The sequence below is a fragment of the Martes martes genome (assembly GCF_963455335.1).
Source record: "Martes martes genome assembly, chromosome: 7".
Lineage (NCBI taxonomy): Eukaryota > Metazoa > Chordata > Mammalia > Carnivora > Mustelidae > Martes > Martes martes.
The window spans coordinates 80,831,954-80,843,242 of record NC_137894.1 but is presented as its reverse complement, the minus strand read 5'-3'; positions in this window follow the sequence as shown (position 1 = coordinate 80,843,242).

Sequence of the window (11,289 nt, the reverse complement as noted above, 5' to 3'; positions counted from 1 at the left end):
CGGCTCTTGCCAGGACCCTGAGAAGACTACTGCCTGGTCACTGGATGAGTCCTGGGTGGACAGGACTGGCTCTGGATCGCACCTGAAACTCAATCCACAGGGCTGTTTCAGGTTCTACAGCTAAGACTGAGGTCTGCCCCTTCCTCTAGAGACGTAAATAGGTGTGTCTCCCACCAGGTCCCTGAGTAGGTTGGACTGGCCCCTGACTGTAACTAGAGGAGCTAGAGCCAAGTGTAGTGCCTTTTCAGGATCTCCTGAGGGGCAGACATGGGGATCTCCAACCTATCTCAGTACTAGCTGGACTACTCAACGACTGCACCGAAAAGGGCCTAGAGTCAAGTTTAGGGCCCTTTCAGGATACCCTGAAAGTGTACAAAAGTATCTGCTGCCTGGTCTCTGTGCCATCAGAACTACTGACACACTGAGTCTTTGACGGGGGCTGGAATACGGGATCTCCCAGGACGTAGACAGGAGTGTCTCCTACTGGGACCCTGACCCCCAGACTGCTAAAAAACTGAAAGACTAGCAGTCTATGGCTGCGAGGACCTGGAGCCATGTATAGGGCCCTTCGAGTGTCTCTGGGGATACAGATAAGAGTTTCTCCTTTCTGGTCCCTGTGCCAATAGATTGTGGCTAGCAAAGGGTTAATGCCTAGTGTAAGGCCTTTTCAGGACCTCCAGGGGCAAGATGGAAATATCTCCTGCTGGGTCAAGTCTCTGTACTTTAAACTACATTTATCAGTCTATACTACAAAAAAGAAAGGTATCTGGCTATCGCTTCACAGGGTTCTTATAAACTGTTACATTTACATTTATATATTTAACCATACACACACACACACACACACACACACACTTAAATATAACAAGGTTTATATTATAATAGGATCTCAGTGTTCAGGCAAACCTAAGTTAAACAATGTACTTTTACTACAGAATTTAAAATATTTGTCTGTATGAGGGCAAAACATTTTAAAGTAGCATCTTGGGTTCAGACTATGAAGCAGTCATTTGAATTAAATAACATTAGTTTTTGTTATTCAAAAAGTAGTCAAAAGTCTTAAAAGAACTGCAAAGGCAGTTCTTAGTTATTGGGTATTTGATCAGTTAAGGGACTGAGATAGGCACATACATACAAATATCATTACCCTAAAAACCTTCGGAAATGTATGGGCATTACATATAATAACACTGTCAAATGACATCATCCAATGGCTAACAATAATTCTTCTATACCCATATATTGCCTTATACCGTCAAAAGAATTCATCATCATATAAATTTAACCTCTTCTTATCTTTTACTTTTTCCAGTATCATTGGTTATTTCTGTGTCTATGAAATATTTAAGGAAAAAAATACCCAAAATCTTATTCTTAGGTTATAATTGAATCATTCACCTCTATTTAAAACTATCCTTGATACTAGCCAAAAGGGCCAGGAAACCATCTTCTATTTAAAACTGAACTGGGAGGAGGAATTTAAAAAATACATGAAATAATTACTTCTGCTTCACACTAAACATGCATCCAAATTAATTTGGTAAGTTATTCAAGGTCATTTTCTCCCTAGGGCAAGACTAAATTAGAGATCTGAACTGCCCAGAAGTTTTACTGCAGTCATTCTTTCTTCATAATGTGGCTGTTAAGTGAAAGGGCTTCAAATTTTTCCTCAATGTGTTATGTCATCTTAATAAACAATGTTTTGAAAATAAGGATAAAAATGTACCAATATATTCAAAATTTCACAAGGTGAGCTCTAACAGTCAGCAGAACAAAATGTTCTGAACAGAAGACATGGAAATTCCACATGCACATCCAGACAGCAGCCAGAACATCATTTCCCAAAATGTGGTCCCCATAATACTGGTCCTATGAAGTCCTTACAAGAAAAGGTTTGGAGGCTGAATACATCTGGAAAACACAACTTACACACTGCTCCTCTGAGAGATACACAGCACACATTTGCTCCTAGGAATCTTCAGAAAGAAACTTCTTAATTTTGTTTAATTCAGTGTTATCCAAATATTTTTCTGCACTAACAGAACTAGTGCTCCTTTGAAACACTTTGGAGAATACTGCTCTAGAAAACTCCAAGTATCATTTGTATACAAAAAACAGTATGGATTCCAGACTTCATGTAGTCAAAAGCAAGAAGACTTTCCACCCTGCCTCCTGGCCCTCTGACTTCCATTGTCCTCCTCCATGCCCAGGCTGACCCAACCCCAATCTATTAGTATTAAAAGGAAAAAAAAAAAAAGTGAAAGTCACGCTTAGCTTCCCATTTTATTCATCTTTTCATTTCAACCCTGAATCTCTCACTTGGCTTTCAGTAAGCTTACATCCCTTTCAGTAAGTTCTTAGTTGCACACTGAAAGCCTTCATCTGGCATTCTAGATTCTGGCTAGCTAAATCTATGACTAATTTCGGACACTGGCATCTTCTGTGCTCCGTGTCCAGGTTTCAGGTTTTCCTTTTGATCTTCTGCACAGCTGTCAGTTTAGGTCTCTACTTTGGGCTCAACCTTCTGCCGGAGACAAAAGCATTAAAGGCAAACCCCAAACTGTGGGAAGAAGGGTGTGCCCCACAGAGATACAGACATCCAACACTGCTCCTTGCAGCTTCCAATCACCCATCAGCCAAGGAAGAAAAACCTGAAGAGCTTCTTCTCTCATCAAGACACAGGGTGATGGCAGCATAAAGCACAATGACAGAGCACTTCACTTTGAGTTAGGTTTCAGGGATGAGTTGGAGCAGAAAGCACGGGAGAAATTGGTGGCTGAATAACTGTGAGCTTCCCGCATCCCATGGCTGTATATTATAAGGATTTAAAAATGATTTGCCTTGAAAACATTTTCTTTGATCCCTGTGACTATCTCTTACTTGTTTAATGAGATCCTTATGTGGTATCTTTGGCTGATCAGGGCAAGAAGCTGTTAAAAACTAAGACAGCAATTTAAAGCAGTATACGTAATCTTAAGGACCTCTAGATAGCCTCCTCAGTAGGAATCCACGAGACACTGCACATAAAATGGCAAGTGTAGAGCTGATTGCCCTATTTACAAGGAAAACCTCCAAAATCAAGATTAGGACAAATAAAAGTGCATCATCTACACATACTCTCAGCCATCCTACCATTTCTTTATTCAAAGGCATTTGTATTTGAAACGTTGGGAAACGCAGGACTAGACCAAGGCACATTGCAAATACCATCATCCCTGGCATGTATCCCAGATGATCTACCATACACCTGGGCACATTGGCATATATTAATTCTTTTTAGGGAGATCATTTCCTGGTGACTTCAAGAATGACTACTGGAAGCTCCTTCGGAATACTGAGTAATGAATTTTTAGCTTCTCCTCCTAAGGACTCAACAGAGACATAAAGGGAAGTGAAGAGTAATTTTCCTTTGGTCATGACATCTGGGAGTCCCTATATATTTATAACCCATATTTATGAAGACATAGCCTTGCCCAAAGATGCCCTCCCAAGTTGATGTATGAAAGGGGAGAATGGTAATATGTTAATACTATGTATAAAAACTATGAGGTATGTCACATTATCAAGGAAATATGTCATGTCATTTAATTTACTTCTAAAAAGATGCAAAGAAGATTATAAACTCCTTAAAAGCAGGAAGTATGGGACACCATTTTGCATCCTACATATTGCCTTACTCACACCTTTCTGTATTGCAGACATCTGATAAACCCGTACTGAATATGCGGGTCAGGGAGTAGGTGAGTGTGAGTGCATGAAGTATTCAATTAGTGGGGAAATAAAGGCTTTATATGAATAAGTTGGTAGACAAATATATGCTACATATTAAGTAAGTGGTAGGCGCCTGTGTGGCTCAGTCGGTTAAGCCTCTGCCTTCAGCTCAGATCATGATCTCAGGGTCCTGGGATGGAGCCCTGCATTGGACTCCCTGCTCAGTGGGGAGTCTGCTTCTCCCTGTCCCTCTGGCTCTGCCTTTCTCCACTTCTCATGTGCTCTCTCTTTCTCTGCGCTCTCTCAAATAAATAACTAAAATCTTTAAAATAAATAAATAAACAAATACAAATAAGGGGCTCCGAAATAAAGACAAAAATCTAGAGAGGCTAAAAATAATACTGAGAAATGTTTTATTTTGCTTTTTTTAAGTAACAGGGCAACTTTTGAGGTAGCACTCAATCTGGACCTTACCTCACAAAAACCAATACTCAGTATTCAATAAACCCCTTCTCTTACTAGTATGTGTAGCCGGGAGAGGGGGTGGGTTTCCTGGTATTCACAGACAAATGGAGAAGCCAGTATTACAGAAAACATATTGGAAAAGAAAAATGATCTTATACTTCTGGTAAAGACAGAAAGTCACATGCTTTCTTTAGCCTCTGCTTTCTCTTACAATCCAGCAAAAATATCACTAAAGGAATTTTTTCAAAGAGATAATAATGACAAAGAATTTTTGGAACCAGAAAACTGGGAAAGGAGTAACTGATTTAGCAGATCTGAGAAAGCTAAATCTGGCGGCAGGGAAATTGAGAGTCAACCCATTTTATAGGTGGAGCCCCCCAAAATGTCCCAGAATTGATGATACCTCATTCCCCTGGCAGTGTGGTATGATGGGCCTAAAAACAGGATAATTGCCTGAAAACCAATTTAAGAAGCTGCTAGAATCCCAGCTAACCTCTGTTGGAAGTCTGCCTCTCTCTGGAGAGAGTAAAATGGCGAGTCTCTAGACTAGAAGATACCAAGCACAATTGAAAGCAAGGCACCTTACCCTAAACTGAGGAATTAAGTCAACATATACCTATTGAATGTTTAGATCTCATCTCTTCTTCCACTTAGGTCCCACTGAGCATGACCTTAATGCTCTACTCAAGAGGTTGGAACCTTATCAGAACTGAAGGAAAGACCTACAGATATTGTTGGGAAGGGATACTCTATCAGTAAATAGCCCATATCACACCCATAGCATGATTATTGACATTTGTGGCCAAATAATTTTTTGTTGTAAGGAGCTGCCCTGTGTATTACAGGATGTGCAGCATCATCTGTGGCCTCTACCCACTATACACCAATGGTACTCTCACCTCTCCAGTTGTGACAATCAGAAATGTCTTTAGATAATGCCAAATGTAACCAAGGTGGGGGGGGGGGTGGCAAAATCACTCCTGGTTGAGAACCACCACCTTGCAATGAAGCTAACGGTTGACATGCCTCTTCCACATACTCAGGGCTTCAAACCAGCTTCTTAAACATTAAATGAAATTATGTACGGGTGAATATGGATACACTTGTCCTTTGTGATTAAATTATCTGACTATTTAGTATGGTTTAGTTCTTCTCAACTAAAATTATTTCATTCTTTATAAGATCTAAACTTTAAACAAAACTGAGGCTCCTGGGTGGCTCAGTTGGTTCATCATCTGACTCTTGATTTTGGCTCAGGTCATGATCTCAGGGGTCATAAACTGCACTCAGCATGGAGTCTGCTTGGGATTCTCTCTCTCCCTCTCCCTCCTGCTCTGTCTCTTCTCCTGTTCATGCAAGGGCTCAGGCACACTCTCCGAAATAAATAATAAATAAATAAACAAATAAAACTTCCTAAAAAGCACCATCTAAAGTTAAAAGTATCCCAAAAGAATTAAAAAATAAAACAAAAAACTATTAATATCGTCTACCTATGAGAAATGAATTGGGCTTTACTTCGTTAAATTCAAAATAGTTTCCTTTCTCACTCAAGGAACATTTATTATCTTAATCATCATCACCATCATCACCTTTTGAAAATCTCACCATACAGGGGCGCCTGGGTGACTCAGTGGGTTAAAGCCTCTGCCTTCGGCTCAGGTCATGATCCCAGCGTCCTGGGATCGAGTCCCACATCGGGCTCTCTGCTCAGCAGGGAGCCTGCTCCCTCCTCTCTCTCTGCCTGCCTCTCTGCCTACTTGTGATCTCTGTCTGTCAAATAATAAATAAAATCTTAAAAAAAAAAAATCTCACCACACATGATCAAGAGAGGTAAGTCAGGTGGGTTCTCCTGAGAATACCTCTGAAGTTCTGGTCTCCTTATAAGAGATGAACATCTAACATCAGTTTGAACATTAGAATTTTATTACCTTTCACACTATTTACTAGTTTTAATGTCAGTTTCAAATCAGAGGAGGAAGAAAATCTTTGTTATGATGCTGTGTCAATATGTGAAATACATTTTGCATGTAAGAAAAACGCTTTTATAGAACCATGCAATTTCACCGTAGAAAGGAACCTCAGGAGCCATCTGTCAACCTCCCATCCCAGGAAGAAATCACCACTTCAAGGTTCCTGCTACATGTTCAAGGATAAAGGGCTGCTATTTTTTGAAGAAGATGGTTCAGTTGTAAATCAACTAGAAAGTTATCCAAATTTACTTTTATAAGTTAGACCCATTGGTCTAGGCTTTAAAGAAAAAAAAAGGATTTTTCTCTCTAATCCATCGTTTTTGGTTCAAGATTTCTGGGATCCTCCCTCATCCACGTAGCTCTGCACCCCCAAAATATTCCTGAACCTCAGGAACATCAAGAAATGAGGAAGCAGAACAAGCTCGCTAAGCCACCTGACAGAGCATCCATGCCACCAAAAACCTTCCTACCTGCCTAACTCCTTTCAAATACAACCCAGAGTCATCTAGGTAGTTAGTATTTTCAAAAGGGAAGTCTTTCAAAATACTGGTTCTAAACTAATCTTGATTGATTATACGAACTAATCATCCCACACATGCAGCTTCTCTCCAGGATCATCCTCTCCATGGACATGAACCTACACCCTTCGTCAGTGTCCACCAAGCAGTGATCCTTATCCCTACCCTAAGGCATGAGAGTAAAAGAATAAAGATCGTATTTCTCCCCTACCAGAGGTACTAGAGATACCTTTAAACTACAGCAGGATATAATTAATAGCCCTAATTAGGAAAAGAGGCTAAAATCAAGTCATACCCAATTCACTTGTATTCTTAGGAAAAACTGCAGCAGATGCCCTAGTTCTCGTTCTTATTTTTAGACACACTCCTCATCCATTCAAATGAAAATCAAATGAGCTCCCAACAGTTAAAACCATCACCAAAATCTGTTACTCTGAACACTGAAAACTTTTTAGTATAAATATTGTTGCTAATCTGAGATCTTTTCCTTTCTTGTAATCATTTTTAAGTTTTTATCCCAATTCAATTCAACCATTATTTGCAACTGATACAATGACTACTTTTACAAGACAATGCAACATCTGAAGACTCCCTAAAATTTTTATTGTACCCTTCAATAGACTTTTGTTCTTTCCCCTTCCTTCCCTATTCATTTTCACTTGAATAATCCTGGCTCCCAGTCAGCCAGTCTTGGAGAAGATCCTGCTCCCCCTCCCACTCCCCATCCCTAACCAGGGTGTGCCAAACACTTAATTTTTATTCATGCCTCGGCAGTTCCTTTCTTCTTAGTCTTTCCAGCCTCCTCTGTGTTACAGTTCGGGGTAGTTACAAGGCCAGTGGTTTGTGCAAGTGATAGAGGATCCTGACACTGCTGGGAAGGAGCCTACTCCTCTGGAACTTTGCGGCACACCATCAGGCAGTAAGTATCATCTGCAGGCCAGCGAGGAACTCTCTGTAGGACCTCAGGGTGCCTCTGTTACCTTGGCAATTAACAGGCATTAAAACCAAATATTTTACCCAGATTCATCCTACCTACCACAATGGAAACCTCCTTTCATCCAGGATGGTATCTCCCAAGCCATAATCCTAGGGGATTGTGTTTGGTTTTGTGTGTTTGTGGAGGCTAGCAATAAGAGTGGGTTCTGTGCCATTGCTCCGAGGTTACCTGGTAGCATTTGTTAGAGTCTTTAAGTCTCAAATTCTGGGTTTCCTGAAAGATACTAGGAAGTGAAATGAGGATGGGAAAGAGATCACAAAGAAGTAGGACAACTGAGAGAATCTCAAACCACCTCACCAACATAGAGTGACTAGTCAGTTTTTGTTGCCCTATGAAAGGGCATACTAATCTAGACAGGTCAGCTGACCCAAGTGCTTCCTCAGGCCTGGCTAGGTGAGTGCTGCTCTTCACCCTTGATGCTCTGTGAAGGCTGAGGTTCTTCTCTGTGTCTGTGTGGGGATCTCCTTAGACACAGCAGAGCTGGGAAACTGATGCTGCCCAGACCCGAAATCAGTGGGGACTGAACCGTTTTTCTAATTCTCTGAACATAAACTTGGCAGGAAGTTCTTTGAGTTACCAAGCAACCGAACATCTGACATGACGCCTTTAACAACCTTTTCCATAGATTACTAAAAGTTCCCAGAACAAATTCATGTCTGGTCCAGTGAAGAAAGAAGAAGGAAACAGAAGTAGCCAAGAAGGGGGTGGGGAGAAGAAGGCCAAGAGAGCAAAAAGAGAGCCAGCATATCCTCAAGACATGTGGAAACAGGAAGAAGAAGAAAGCAGATAAATGAGAGGCACTCCCAAAAAAGGAGAATATGCATATACAGTACAAAATTTAACCCCCAAATGGCATTTCCTGAAAGCTCTAAGAAGCAGTCTTGCAGCAAGAGAAGAGCTTCTAAACTTTTCATTTGTTCTATAGAATTATGGGTCCTTCCTCCATTTTATTATAATCACTCCACTCAGCCACTCATGTCAAGTACATAGCTGTCACAAAATCTGTAATAGGAGGCTAATGTTCCTGACAACCTCATGCAGACAAAGAGTAGAAAAACAATGGGAGGGAAACAGCAAGGTGTAAGAGCTCACCACCTCCGGCTTAGAAAGCTCTCAATCCATCCCTGAATGACCTGAGCTAGAAGCCTTGCTGCTGTCCATCAGGATCCACTCCCTACCCTACCCCTGGCACAGGCAATCAGGGGGGAATTATTCGTGGATAATTTGAAGTTAATAATGAACCAACCAAACATCAATCTGCTTTATATTAACACTGTGGCTAACTTCTAAAATGAGGAATTGCTACAGTTTTAATAATATGTGGGTAGGCCTCAAATTCTCATTCTCTCTCTTTCTCTTTTACTTTTAATTAACACTATATTCTACATGGAAATTCATTCACAAAGTTTCCAGTTATACTGTCAGCCCTGACACACAGAGACCTAGCTATAGGCATTGCTTTCCAGACCAAGTTCTCATCACTGGAGCTTGCTGAAGTATTTCTTGCCTCTGGCCTCTAGAATACTTCATATCTATTATTTAAACAACATATTATCACTGGAGCTTGAATCACTGGAGCTTGCTGAAGTATTTCTTGCCTCTGGCCTCTAGAATACTTCATATCTATTATTTAAACAACATATTATAAATGGTGACTATCAAGAGGAAGAACCAAAACTTGAGTTACACCAATTTTGCCATTTTGTGTGGAATTTTTAATTCGTGATTAAAATTCAGAACACTAAAACAGAGTGCAAACAGTAAAACAGAACAACTGTATTGTTTGTTTGATAAATGCAAATTTAAGATCATACATAAAATAATCTGAATAATTTTATAACAATTAACATTGTACATTATTCTTTTTAACTGTTAATTATATTTCTTGTAAAGCTTAAGAATGAATCAAGAAACCAATGATTATGATGGATAATTCACATGGTTATTGAAAATAATTCTGTCCTATATGGAAGGAGGAGGAGTATTAAAAATTATCTGTTCCAGGTACCTGAAATTCTAGGTCTGCCATTACATCTATGGAGCACACAGAGGTGCCCTCTGGCTTCCAGTCCGGTTCACAAAGGATCACTAGTGTAGAGGAAGAAAGAAGAATGAGACTGGGGCATTCATGTCTCCTTTCCATGCAGGCTTGCCCCAGTCTGGCAATATCCTTTGACTTTTTCCCCCAGATTAACTGAGGTATGATTGACAAACATTGTATATATGATGTTTTAATATATGTATACATTGTGAAATGATTCCCTCAACCAGGAAAATTAACCTATCCATCACCACATATATTTACCCTTTTTTGTATGTGTGTGCTAAGAATACTTAAGATCTATTCTAGCAACTTTCAAGTATATAATCCAGTATTATTAACTACAGTCACCATGTATATTACTGAAATATTTCCATTGTATATTATTCTGCCATGTCACATTTTCTTTACCCATTCATCTGTAGATGGACATTTAGGTTGCTTCCATAACTTGGCTACTGTGAATAATGCTGCCATGAACATGGGGGTGCATATATCTCTACAAGATAGTGATGTTGTTTCCTTTGGATATATACCCAGAAGTGGGATTTCTGGATCAAACAGACATAGGTTCTATCTTTTTAGTTTTCTTGAGGAACTGCCATATCGTTCTCCAGAATGTCTATATCATTTTTACATTCCCACCATCCTCTGACTATGGCCAGATTTCAGAGCTCTATCAGAAACTCTTTCCACAAAGCTGGTTCTCAACATTCTCTCCTTGTCCCTGTCCCTCTCCCTATTCTTCTCCCTTTCCTGCTCTGTTTTTGGATTACAGTTACTGCTTATTCCTTTTCCCAGTTCGAACCCAGGGATAGACAGGCATCACCCTTACCCCTTAGTACCTAAGGATACTGTACTATCCCTTGTCATTTTTCTATATCCTGTGCACACCTTTATAAATTTAGTTTTAAACTCTGAAGTTACCCAATTTGTATGTATTGACTATTTCCTGCTAAGACCCTAATATATATTTAGTCCTCATAACCCCAATTTCCATCATTACCCTAGACCTCAAATGGAAAGTTTTCTCCTCCTTAAATATGCATATTCTGATTCCACCAGCTCCTAGAATCCTAGGAATAGAGTAGTTGATTTTGGTTGTTTAATTACAGTTGTAGGGTTCAGGGGATAGTAGGGGAGATATCACAGAATGTACACTAAGCTGAGGAATCTCTTCAGCTCAGCCTTTGTATATCCCTCCCTTCTCAAATATTTACTAGTTACCTCATAAAAGTAACACTGGAAAACTGTCTCATTTAGTATAACCCCTACCTCCACAAAAATCACTTCATTATTTTTCTGCTTCTCTCAAAAATGGTAAATAAAAAGTCACCAGTCATACCATCTCTGCCAATAAGTGTATATGTTCTGGGATTAATCACAACCTTTTATCATCTTAAAAGGGTTCATCTTCAAGCTAATAGAAAGGATTAATTCCAGGCAGTACGGACTTCAATATGTCTGCATCCTTGGCCCTTCATTTTATCTATTTCCAAGTTAACAGCAACTAAAATGATGAAAAAGACTGTACTGTAAGGGCCTATTTAGCCAGAGGGATTCCATCTTGGGTTAAACAGTGATTTT